This window comes from Felis catus, chromosome E1, assembly GCF_018350175.1.
Source record: "Felis catus isolate Fca126 chromosome E1, F.catus_Fca126_mat1.0, whole genome shotgun sequence".
Taxonomy (NCBI): domain Eukaryota; kingdom Metazoa; phylum Chordata; class Mammalia; order Carnivora; family Felidae; genus Felis; species Felis catus.
In genome coordinates, this window is record NC_058381.1 from 1,512,506 (window position 1) to 1,526,137 (window position 13,632).

At 42.1% G+C, this 13,632-nt stretch overlaps 1 protein-coding gene across 3 annotated transcripts in view; it reads right to left on the reverse strand.

The window, feature by feature from the left end:
- RABEP1 (rabaptin, RAB GTPase binding effector protein 1) overlaps window positions 1-13,632 on the reverse strand; it is a 102,185-nt gene that overhangs the window by 39,612 nt on the left and 48,941 nt on the right. The gene's annotated exons all lie outside the window — the stretch shown is intronic.

Below are 13,632 nucleotides of genomic sequence, written 5' to 3' on the forward strand. Positions count from 1 at the left end.
GGTGACAGCTGTCGTCTGTATTTCTCTACCAGTAGTGAGGCTGAGTATCTTTATTGCATTGATTAATGTCTGTGTTTCTTCCCTGGTGATACCCTTTCCCTGTGCTCATGAACAGTCTTTCCTCTGATTGGGAAGGGTAGTCTACAGACAGTGAGTATCAGTCCTTTTCCTCCCAAGCTATTCCAGCCTTGCTGCTCTCGGTCTCTTAACTTTTCCATATCTTTTGCCATATAGAAGTTAGGAGACATTTATGCAGAAGAACCCTTCACCTTTATGCAAAGTCGTCGATTTCCTTTAGAGAAAAACAATCTGACTTAGGCTCTAACTCGATTACCAGCGGCCATGGGATCTAAGGAATCACACAGCCCTCAAGCCAGATCAGCAGCAACGCTTCTCTGCCTGACTGTCTAAGTGCTTAAAAAATCAGATAGATAAAACTAAGGCACTTTCACTATCAAACACACACAGGAATTAACAGCTTGGTAGTCCAAGTAATGGGGGAAACACCAGACACGCTGATCGTAACTAAAGCCGTTTAAGAAACCTTTATTCGCTCAGCCTCAGTTTTCCGCTGCTTGTCACTATTAAAATATCCTGAAACACCAGCCACAGAAAACTTACAAGAACATTAATTACAGAAAGTAATTATCTGAAGTATCCAGAAGGCAAGCCAGACCCCTGGGACACAGTGGTAGGTGTGTGGGAATGATCTAGAGACAAAACACACAAAGCCACAAAAGGGGTGTTCTGGATATAAAAATGTTTTCGTAAAATGTGAACTAAAACAAAAACCATGATCTCGGAATACTCTGTTCGTTTCTGAGAACCACAGCTCTGTCAAGGCTCAAGCCCATGTGCTCTCCCTTCCTCCGCTGATTCTCCCTGATAATGTTTTGTTTCTTGGAAATCACCCAGAGCTGCATACACTGTTGCGTGATCACTACGAACACAAAAACTGCAAATACCAAACCTAAACACTAACCTGTGGCATGTTTCCACAGAGTTAAAAGCAGCAGAGAGAGCCTGAAGGAAGATTCGGCCAAATGTTGCCCCTGACTGACTTTACGCATTTACCTAAGTCTATATTATATGCTATGTATTACATACACACACCCCCCCACACACACACACGCACACACACACACACACACGTATACACACACACAACCTTTAAGTGAGAAAACAAACAGAAGTTAAAAGTTAGAAAAACCTACACTTTCTGTACCAAAACATTTCAAATCTATCTGCCAGTGGCACAAGTTATTATTAAAGAATAGTTACTGGGCTGCCTGGGTGGCTCAGTCGATTAAGCATCCGACTTGGGTTCAGGTCACAGTCCCGTGGTCCACGAGTTCAAGCCCCGCATCAGGCTCTGTGCCGACAGCTCAGAGCCCGGACCCCACTTCTGATTCTGTGTCTCCCTCTCTCTCTCTGCCCCTCCCCTGCTCATGCTCTCTCTCTCATAAATAAATAAACATTAAAATTTTTAAAAATAATAATAAAGAACAGTTATTACCCATTCTGGCTTTGTAGATGTAATTATAAAGATTTCCAAACACACTCGGAAGGTGAGAATACAGCACAATCTTTCACACGCCTATCACCAAGATTCATCAATTACCAAGACTTTGCCACATTTATTTCAACTACCCTTTTTCTTTGAAGTATTTTAAAAACGAGTCCCAGAAACAATATTACATCACCTAACACACTACACATGCCTCCCTAAAAACAAGAATATTTTCTTACACAAACACGGTGTCACTGTCACACCTAACAAAGTTAACAATTGTTTGATATAATCTAATACCTCGTCTGTAGTAAAAGTACTCCAGTTGCCACAAAAATGTCTTTTTGAAGTCTGTATGAATTAGGATCCAAAAAGACACTTCATTTGGATACACTGACACTTTACAGAACATTTCAAACACAGAGACAAATACAGAGAATTACATAATGGACACCTATTACCTAGCTTCATCTTTTTTTTTTTTTCTAGACTTTAAGTAAGATCTGTACCCAACATGGGACTTGAACTCACAACCCTGAGAACAAGAGTCTCACGCTCCATGGCCTGAGCTGGCCAGGCATCCAGGCTTCATCAATTGTTAATATTACTGCTACATGTGTTTCAACCTCTTTTCAACTTCAAGAAGTAAAACATTACAGGGGCGCCTGGGGGGCTCAGTCGGTGGAGCGTCCGGCTTTGGCTCAGGTCATGATCTCACGGTCTGTGGGTTCGAGCCCCGCATCGGGCTCTGTGCTGACAGCTCAGAGCCTGGAGCCTGCTTCGGATTCTGTGTCTCCCTCTCTGTCTGCCCCTCCCCCGCTCATGCTCTGTTCCTGTCTCAAAAAAATAAAAAATTAAAAATTAAAAAAAAAAGAAGTAAAACATTACAAACACCCTACTTCCCTCAGAAGTAACAACTATCAGGCATTTGGAGGAATCATTACCATGCATATTTTACACCCTTGCTCTGCTACAGGTTTTCAAACCCCAGTGCTCTCATAGAGTCGTATTCCTCTGTAATTACCTCGATCTCTTAACATTGTTTCGTTCTTGAGATTGTTCACACACGTGACTGCTTCCACCATTCACCGCCATATGGCAGTATGTGGCGTATCAGCTATTACGGCCGTGGACCCTCAGGTGTGGGGTAGGCACCTACCCGTTCTACTCGCATGTTCCCATCGTTCTATGCCCACTGTTCTGGGCTCTTCCCAAATTTATAATGCTCTGTCATATATCAAATTTCCATACATTGAGAACTTCTATAAAAATTATGGAACTTCTATAAAAATGCCCTATTCTCATGCCAATACCATGCTGTCTAAACACAGCAGTATTCATACTATTTCGTCTACTCTCGTACACATTGTAAAGTTTCCCGTAATAAACAGCTTAATTAAAACACTGTAGGTGGTGCCTGGGTGGCTCAGTTGGTTAAGTGTCCCACTTCTGCTCAGGTCATGATCTCACAGTTTGTGGGTTTGAACCCTGTGTCGGGCTCTCTGCTGTCAGTGCAGAGCCCACATCAGATCCTCTGTGCCTCCCACACTCACGCACATATTCTCTCTTGAAACATTAAAAAAATTTTTTTAATTGAAAAAAAAAACCACTGTAAGGGAGGCTGAGTGGCTCAGTTGGTTAAGTGTTCAACTTGAGCTCAGGTCACGATCTTGTGGTCTGTGGGTTGCAGCCCCGCGTCGGGCTCTGTGCTGACAGCTCAGACCCCGGAGCCTGCTTCGGATTCCGTGTCCCCCTCTCTGCCCCTCCCCCCGCTCGTGCTCTATCTCGAAAATAAACAAACGTTAAACAAACAAAAGAAAAGAATGTTAAAAAACCCCACTGTAATAGTTTTGAATGAAGTGGGGACACTTCCCCTACCAGACGTAAGTTATTATCACAAGCCTCACACACCCGCCGCCCAGCTCCCAACACTCATAAACCCGCGGGCAATCTCATCCCTCCATCCACTTCCAACACACTGTCTTGAGACAAGTCTCAGACATTTTTTTAAACTAATTAACTTTATTTTTTAGAGCAAGTTAGGTTCACAGCAAAACTGAGCAGAAAGTAGAGTTCCCAGTCCCCCCTCCGCACGCGAGCTCCCCTCACCGCAGCAGGGCGCCCGACTTGTAACCGCAGAGCCCACGGGGACACGCTGTTATCAAAGCCCGCGGTCTCCATTAGGACGCTGTATCCGGCCCTGTGGGCGCACACGACGGTTCTGCTGCCTCGACACCCCCTCTGCCTGTGCGTCCCTCCTTCCCTCCTGACCCTGGCAGCCACCACTGCGTCCACTCTTTGCCTCGTCCGGGATGTCACACGGAACCATACACCCATCGTCTTTTCGGGGTAGCCGAATAACATTCCACCACCTGGGCGTACCAGTTTACCTGCTCGGCTCCCAAGTTCTGGCAATTATTAATCAGGTTGCTGCACACGTCGACGTGCAGGTTCTCACGTGAACCCGGGTTTTCAATCGGGGATGTACCGAGGAGAAAAACCGGTGAACCCCGTTAGCTAAAAGTATGTTCGGTTCCGTAAAAAACGGCCAAAGTACCTTCCGAAGCAACTGCACCATTTTGTATGCCCTCCAGCAATGAGTGAGAGTTCCAACTGCCCTACATCAGCAGCAGCATTTGGTGGGGTGTCTCAGATGTCAGCCACCATAACACACGCGGAGTGACAACTCACTGCTTTACTATGTTCACAAACTCACACAATCATCACCACAACCAATTTCAGAACATTCTGATCCTCCCAGAAAGAAAGCCAGTGCTCTTGATCACCCCCTCCCCCGACTCCCCGGGGCCACCAGTATCGGGGAACCACTCACCTGCTTTCTATTCCTATCGATCACGTGCTACCCCGGACATTTCGTACAACTGTCATCATACGATGAGTGATCCTTTGACTGGACTGTCTCTTAGCACAAAGCTTTGAAAGTTCAACCATGTTATAATGAGTGCCAGTATTCAATGTATTTTCATGGAGAAATGAAAATATTCATTCATCAGCTGACATTTGGGTTGTTCCCCACTTTTTGGCAATTAGGAATAATACTGCCGTGGCTATTTATATGCAGATGTACACAGCACATGCTTTATCATTCTCTTGTGTATATACTGAAGAGTGAAATTCTGGGTCAAACAGTAATTCTATGATTAACCATTTGAAGAACTGAAAGACTATGTTCCAAGCCCCTGGACATTTAACACTCCTGCCAGGAGTGCACGAGGGTGCTTACTTCTCCGTGTCCTTGCCAATACCTGTTATCAACTGACTTTGTGATAAAGGCCTCCTAGTGGGTGTCAAGTGGCATCTCATTATAATTTTGACCTGTGTTTCTCTGATACCTAACACCAGTGAACATCTTATCATGTGCTTTCTGGCCATTTGAGTATCTTCTTTGGAAAAATGTCTATTCAGATCTGTTGACCATTTTTCACTGTCTTTGCATCATGGAGTTATAAGGGTTCTTGATACATATAGATAAAAGTCCCTTATCTGATATGCCATTTGCAAAAATTCCTCCCATTCAGTGGGCTTTTTATTTTTGTGACAGTGTCTCTGGAAGCACGAAAGCTTTTGAAATCTGATGAAGTCCAATCTACTTCATTGGTTGCTTCTGCTCGTAATGTCCTAAGATATTCCTGCCTAATTCCAAAGTTGCAAAGATTTATCCTTATGTTTTCTTCTTTTTTAAAAATGTTTGAGAGAGAGAGTACAAGCACGGGAGGGGCAGAAAGAGAGGCAGAGTGAGAATCTCAAGCAAGTTCTGCAGTGTCAGCACATAACCCAACTTGGGGCTCGATCTCACGAACCATGAGATCATGACCTGAGCTGCAATCAAGAGCCAGATGCCTAATCAACTGGGCCACCCAGGTGCCCCATCCCTATGTTTTCTTCTAAGAGTTTTATAGTATATCTTGACACAGTCCAAGTGAATTTTTATAGATGTTAGAGTCCAATATCATTCTTTTACATGTGGATATCCAGATGTCTCAGCGCAATTAATTGAAAAGATGGTTCTTTCTCAGAACTGTTTTGGCATCTTGTAGAAAATCACTTGATCGCATATATATCTGAGGCTTATTTTGGGATTCTCGACTCCATCCCATGGAACTACTACAATTATGCCAGCACCACCTGTCTTGATTACTGTTGCTTTGTAGTAAGTTCTGAGATCAGGGTATGTGAGTCCTCCAACTTTGTGCTTGTTTTCCAAAAAGGCTTTGGCTATTCTGGATCCCTAACATTTTCATATAAATTTTAGGATCATCTTGTCCACTTCTACAAACTACGCAACCAAGATAAAGACACTGCACTAAATGTGTAGGTCAATCAGGAGAATACTGCCAGTATTAAGTCTTCTGACATATGAACATAGGATATTTTTCAATTATTTAGATCATTTCAAATGTTTGACACCATTTTTAAAGTTTTCAAAGTACAAGCTTTACACTTGTTAAATTTCTTCCAAAATATATCATTAATTTTGATGCTGCTGTAAATGAATTGTTTCCTTACTTCCATTTTCAGATTCTTCATTGCAAAGGTATAAGTGGTTTTAACCGCGGTCAATTACTCTTTGACAAAGCAAGAAAGAACATCCAAGAGGAAAAAGAAAACGTCTCTTCAACAAATGGTGTTGGGAAAACTGAACAGCGACATGCGAAAGAATGAAACTGCACTGCTTTCTTACAAGCACTTTCTTACACACAAAAATAAATTCAACATGGATCAAAGACCTAAATGTGAGACCTGAAACCATAAAAATACTAGAGGAGAGCACAGACAGTAATTTCTTTGACGTTGGCCACATCAACTTCTTTCTAGACATGTTTCCTGAGGTAAGAGAAAGAAAACAAAAATAAACTACTGAGACTTCATCAAGATAAAAGGCTTCTGCACAGAAAAAATAGTGTAAAAACGGGGGGGGGTACAAAACATAAGAGACTCTTAAATATGAAGCACAAACAGAGGGTTACTGGAGGGGTTGTGGGAGGAGGGATGGGCTAAATGGGAGAGGGGCATTAGGGAATCTACCCCTGAAATCACTGTTGCACTAGATGCTAACTTGAATGTAAATTAAAAAATTTTTAATTAAAATAAAGAACCAAATGGAAATGAAAAAAATAAAATAAATTAAAATAAAGCTTCTGCACAGAGAAAAGGATCTATAAAATTTAAAAGAAAACCAACAGAATGGGAGAAGATATTTGTAAATGACATATCTGATAAAGGGTTAATATCCAAAATACATAAAGAACTTATAAAATTCAACACCCAAAACACAAATTATCCAATTAAAAAATGGGCAGAAGAGGGGCACCTGGGTGGCTCAGTTGGTTAAACATAGAACTTCGGCTCAGGTCATGATCTCAGTTTGTGAGTTCGAGCCCCACGTCGGGATCTCATGCTGACAGCTCAGAGCCTTGAGCCTCCTTCAGATTCTGTATCTCCTTCTCTCTCTGCCCTTCCCCCACTTGTGCTCTGTCTGTGTCTCTCAAAAATAAACGTAAAAAAAAAATTTTTTTTTAAATAGGCAGAAGACAGGACTAGACATTTTTCCAAAGACATCCAGATGGCCAATACACCTATGAAAAGATGCTCGACATCCACTGATCATCAGGGAAATCTAAAACAAAACTACAATGAGACGTATCACTTCACACCTGTCAGAATGGCCAAAATAAAAAACACAACAACAGGTATTGGCAAGGATGTGGAGAAAGAGGAATCCTCTTGCACTGTTGGTGGGAATGCAAACTGGTACAGCCACTCGGGAAAAGTTAAACATAGAACTACCCTGGGACGCCTGGGTGTCTCAGTTGGTTATGCGTCTGACTTTGCCTCGGGTCATCATCTCGCGGTTCGTGGGTTCGAGCCCCACGCTGGGCTCTGTGCTGACAGCTCAGAGCCTGGAGCCTGGTTTGCATTCTGTGTATCTCTCTGCCCCTCCCCGTTCATGTTCTCTCAAAAAAATAGATAAAAAACATCACAGATTTTTAAAAGGAAAATAGAACTACAATCCAGCAATTGCACTACCAGGTATTTACCCAAATAATACAAAAATACTAATTCCAAGGGATACATGCACACTGATGTCTACAGCAGCAGCATCCACAGTAGCCAGGTCATGGGAACAGCCCATGTGTCCATCGACTGATTAATGGGTAAAGAAGATGTGCTGTGTACACACACACACACACACACACACACACACACACACACACACACACACACACACACACACACAGACTGGAACATTACTCAGGCATAAAAAGAATGAAATCTTGCCATTTCATTTGCAAAGACAGCATGGAGCTAGAGACTATCATGCTAAGTGAAATAAGTCAGAGAAAGACAAATACATTACCTCACTTCTAAGTGGAATTTAAGAAACAAAAGAGCAAAGGGGGTAAAAAAGGCAAACAAAGAAAGAGACTCACCTATAGAGAACTGATGATCCCGGGGGAGGGGGGGGGAGCGGGTATGAGTGAAACAGGTGACGGGGATTAAGGGGTGCGCTTGTGATGAGCACTGGGTGATGCACGGAACTGCCGTACACAATACTGTATATCTGAAACTAATGTTATGCTGTATGTTAACTAACCGGAATTTAAGTACTTAGGAAAAAGAAATACGATTGGTTTTCGTATTCTTTTGTACCCTACGACACTGTTTACCTCATACAATAGTTCAAATCGTTTTTCAGTGGATTCCCTTCAATTTTCTATTTAAAAATCATGACAGCAGAATATAGCTTTACTTCTTTTCCGACGTCAAACTTATACAACTTTAATACCAAAGAAATATAGAAATGTTACTCCTCGATGGCTCTCTTATCCCATATCTATGCGGTTATTAATATGCTGTCATCTAGATGCGCTACAAACACAATGATACGTTGCTATAACTATTGCTTCACATAATTTTCTTTTTAAAAAAGTTATGAGAAGAAAGGAGACCACATGTGTATTGACAGCTTGGCTCTCTTCACTTGGTCCTTAGGATTAGAATTACCATCTGGTGTCACTTCCTTGGTCCGATGTAGATTTTCTTCCACTCAATTCCTCTGTGCTGACGTTGGCAAACATACTACATTCCCATGTTACAGGGCCAATAAAACAGTAATACACACATTGGCTTATATAACTGCTTTCCAAAATCCATTAAGTAATACTTACATTCTGTTGTAATTACACAATTATCCTTACCAAGGACTTTATTTTTTTCCCCACATAAATTCAAATTACTGTCTGGAATCACTTGCTTTCCTTTAAGTATTTCTCATAAAACAGTCTTCTAGAAAAAAATACTCAGTTTTTGTCTCTCTGAGATAATGTCTTTATTTCACCATCTTCTTTGAAAGATACTTTTGCTGGATATAGGATTCTTGGTCAAGTTTTTTTTTTCCTTTGAGCGTGTAAAATGTCATCCCACTGCCTTCTGGCCTCCGTGGTTTCTGATGAGAAGTCGTCAGTTTGTGTCACTGAAGGGCTCCTGTTGATGACAAGTTGCCTTTCTCTGGCTCCTTTTAGGATTTTCTCCTGCTCTCCGCGTTTCGACATCTTTACTATGATGTGTCTGTGGCTGTGTGTGGATATCCTCGCATGTATCCTGTAGCCTACTTTGAGTTCCAGGAGCTCCTTAGGCATGGAGACTACCGTTTGTCATCAAACGTGGGAACTTTTCAGCCGTTCTCTCTCTTCAAATATTTCTCTTTCCCGCTCATCTCTACTTCTGGCCCTCCCGTGACCCATCTGTTGGCAAACTTAATGATGTCCCACGTTTCTGTTAGGCTCTGTTCACTTCTCTATTTTATTTCTGTTCTCCAAACTGGATAATCTTCAGGGACCTATCTTCAAGTTTATTCATTCTTTTTTTCTGCCAGTTCGAATCTACTGCTGAGCTCCTGCAGTAAGTTTTTCATTTTAGTCGTTTATTTCTTTTAGTTACTATACTTTTCAACTTCAGAATTTCCACTTGGTTGTTACCATTTCTTTACTGGCATTCTCTATTTGATGAAACACTGTCACACACTTCACTTCACTAAGCACGGTTCTCTTTAAACACGCGTGTGGCTACCCGGAAGTCTTCGTCGTATCTGTACCTGGTCACGCGACAGCCACTGCGTGTTTTCCTCTGCACGGATCACACCTGCCGGTTTCTTATGTCCCGATTTTTTTGTCGTTGAAAGTGACTTTTTTTGGTTTTTGGACAATATAATGCAGCAACTCTAACCCACTCTCTCACCAGCTTCTTTTCATCTGCCACTCGGTAGCTGACCGGATTTTAGTAAAAGCTGGGCTCTCTTCCCTGACTCGCACAGCGTGAAGCCTCCACCATTCCTCCTCTGGAGGTAGGCCTTGGGCCCGTGCGGAATCACTCTGGAATGACCGCGGTCTTTGCAGGGCTCCCCTGCCACTGTCTCTTTCCCTGACCACATCCCCCAAACTGCACTTACTTGCTGGTACTGTTCTAAGCGACAAACCCGCTTTAGGACACGGGGTGGTGGGGATCCAGTGGTCGCCCATCTCCCATCACAGAACCTCCACCCAGCCCCCCACAGCCAAGGAGGGGCTTCTACCCTAGAGCGGAGGCTGGGCGAGCTCTCAGCCACACTCCCCTGCATCCTTGCCTCTACAACAGGTAGCTAGGTGGGACGGGGAGGGGAGTTCCAGTCCTCAACTGTGAGCCGGGAGGAGAGCGAGACCTGTGTTCTCAGCATCACGTGCCTGGGGTGCAGTTTCCGTGATACCAGCCTGGGCGGGGAGGGAAAGCAGTGGCTTGTGGATCGAATGCCACAGACTCTTTTCACCAAGACTCAGTGGGTTTTCTTGAAGAAATGTTTCTTTTGCTGTAGAACCACTTCTAGAAACTTTTTTAAAGTTTTACTTACTTAAGTAATCTCCACACCCGTGGGGCTCATACTCGCAACCCCGAGATCTAAGAGTTGTGTGCTCTTCCAGATGAGCCAGCCTGGCACCCCTCCACCTCTAGAGACTTTAAATGGTTGTTTTTTATAAACAATAATTTTTACCAGTTTTGCTGGGGAAAAGGGTCTGTGGTTCGTGTTAACGTCCAAGAAGTGGAGCTCTCAAACTTATCATTTAGCATAAATAGTTGAGCATGTACCGCTAAAATGACCTTTGAAAAAACACACACACATGAAATCAGGGCACCTGGGGGGGCTCAGTCGGTTAAGTGTCAGACTCTTGATTTCGGCTCATGCCATCATCTCATGGTTCGTGAGCTTGAGCCCCACGTCGGGCTCTTACGTTGACAGCACGGAGCCTGCTTCGGATCCTCTGTCTCCCTCTCTCTCTGCCTTGCCCCAGTTCGCACATGTGCCCGCTCGCGCTCTCTCTCAAAAATAAACATTAAAAAAAATTGAAACACATAAAATTTACCACCTTAACCACTTCTAAGTGTATACTTCAGTGGTGTTGAAAGTTATTCACACTGCTATACAACGAATCTCCACAACTCTTCACCTTAAACAACAGAAAGTACACCCATGAAAAACTCCCCCTCCTCCAAGCCCTTGGCAATCACATTCTACTTTGTTTCTAGAAGCTTAACTATTCTAGATACCTCATGTAAGTGGAATCACACATCATTTGTCTTTGGCTGGCTAACTTCACTTTGTAAGGATCATCTTCACAGCTGAAAAAAATCTGACGATGCCCAAATAAACATCCAGTCAGTGTTGAGAGTCCGGTTGTCTACAAAGTTTTTTTCAGTAGTTCAGGCCTTTGAGTCAAAATCCAAATGAGGTCCATACGCTGGTTAATTAATGTGCACTTTAAGTCTCTTCTGGTCGATGGGTTTCCCTTGCATCTCTCTCTTCCTTGCAATTATTTACAGAGTAAACCAGGTGGGCCTCGGAGCCTCTCCCAGTCTGGGTACCACTAACTGCATACCTACGACATAGTTGAACTACGCTCCTCTGTTCATCGTATTTCCTACAAATCGGCGGGGGGAGGGGGGGGGAGCGGGTTCAGTACAGTAGGGCACCATCCTCTTGGCCCTATCCTTCCTTGCACAATCGAAGACAGTTTAGAAGATCCGTAAGGGAAAAAACAGAGACCTTGGCTGGAACTGCTCTGAACGTACAGACGGGGAGTTTGCTTCTTTACAACACAGAGTCTCTCCACCTACGGATACGGTATCACATTCCATTTGCTCAGGCTTTCTTTCACAGACTTCCACACTGTTTCCTAACTCTCCTCTGTAAAGCTTTTACGCAACCTTGGTTAGACACATCCCCAAGGGGCTGAACATGCTGATTTTGTTTTCTGCCTTTTATTTTCTTCAGGATTTTTCTTCTACTGCTTCCCTAAATAGTTACTGGTACAGAGAAACATCCCTGATTATTCTATACTGATCTTCATTCCGACAGTGTTGCTAACTAATAGTTCTGACAGTGTGGATTCTCTTGGTTCCTCTATGTCAATAACCATGGACTCCACAGGGAGACAAAACTATCCTTAACTTTCAAAATTTTATAACCCATTTCTTTTCATTTTATTGCGTTGGCGAGAAGGACCTCTAGTATAATAATGAAGGATTGACAATAGGCTTATCTCGTTTCACTATTAAGTATGATATATGCTACTGGTTTCTAAGAAAACTTTTTCATAGGCTAAGGCAGGCCCCCACCAACCCAGTTTGCTAGGAACTAGTGTGAACTCATTACTAAAGCATGTTAAATTTACTGAATGTCCTTTTGGTTTTTCTTAATTTGTTAATGTAATGAGTTACATCAATACATGTTCTAATGTCAATCTATCCTTGCATTGCTGCTATGCAACGTCAGAGTGCAGTATTTTTAAATATTCTACTGAAGTCAACGTTATTTAGGATTTTAAACTCTACAGTCATAAATGAGACTGGTTTATCTATATTCTAGTATTAGCGTTTCTTGTTTAGGTATTAAAGTTATACTAATCCCACAAAATGAAATGGATGGCTTTTTCTTTCTGACATAGCAAATAAAAGGAATAAATTTTCCTTGTAAATTTAACAAGATTTGTCTATGTCTGTGGCATCTTTTATATATAAGAATGGCTTATTATTTTTTTAATGTTTGTTTAGTTTCAAGAGAGACAGAGCACTTGTGGGGGAGGGGCAGAGAGAGAGAGGGAGACACAGAATCCGAAGCAGGCTCCACGCTCCAAGCTGTCAGCACAAGATCCCCATGTGGGGCTCGAACTCACAAACTGTGAGATCATGACCTGAACCAACGTCACACACTTATCCAACTGAGCCACCCAGACGCCCTTTATTAACTGTTTCTCTTATGGTTATGGTTTATTCAGGTTTCCTAGTTGAGGTAATATGGGGAATTCATATTTCCTAGGATATTATTCATTTCAAATAAACATCCAAAATTTCTGGCACAGACACATACACAGTACTGTATCAGTAATTGTCTCATTTTCTTAGTTTTTTCAAAAAAAATGTGCTTTTGATTTTATTGAGCTTGACTGTTAACTTTGCTTTCCATTTAATTAATTGCTATTACTATTTTTTCTTCTTTGTGTTTACTCTTTCTCTAGCTTCTGGAGTTGAACACATGGATAATTTATTCTCAACTTCTCACCTTTTTAATTTTTTTAAGTTTATTTTGAGACAGAGAAGCAGCACTCACGTTGAGTGGGGGAGGAGGAGGAAGAGAGAGAGCGAGAATGAATGAATGAATGAATGAATGAATGAATGAATGAATTCCAAGCAGGCTCACGTGCAGAGATCGGACACAACTGTCAGATCATGACCTGAGTTGAAACAAGAGCTGGACACTCAACCAACTGAGGCACCCAGGTGCCCCTCTCATGTCTTTTAATAATATAATTTTAATAGATGCTTTTAAAATTAAAAGCTTATTCTCCAAGTCTTGTTTTAGCTGCTTCCCAAGAATCTTTACTGTATTCTCGGATTTTCCGATCTCCATTGTGATATTCTTTAAGTCAAGAACAGGAATGCACTGAATTCTTAGTTTCCAAACTTTTAAATAACATTTACATGCTTGTTTAAAATCTTTCCAACAGTGTTCAGTAAGAAAACATAAGTAGCTTGATTTTTTTTTAATTTTTTTTTAATGTTTTATTTATTTT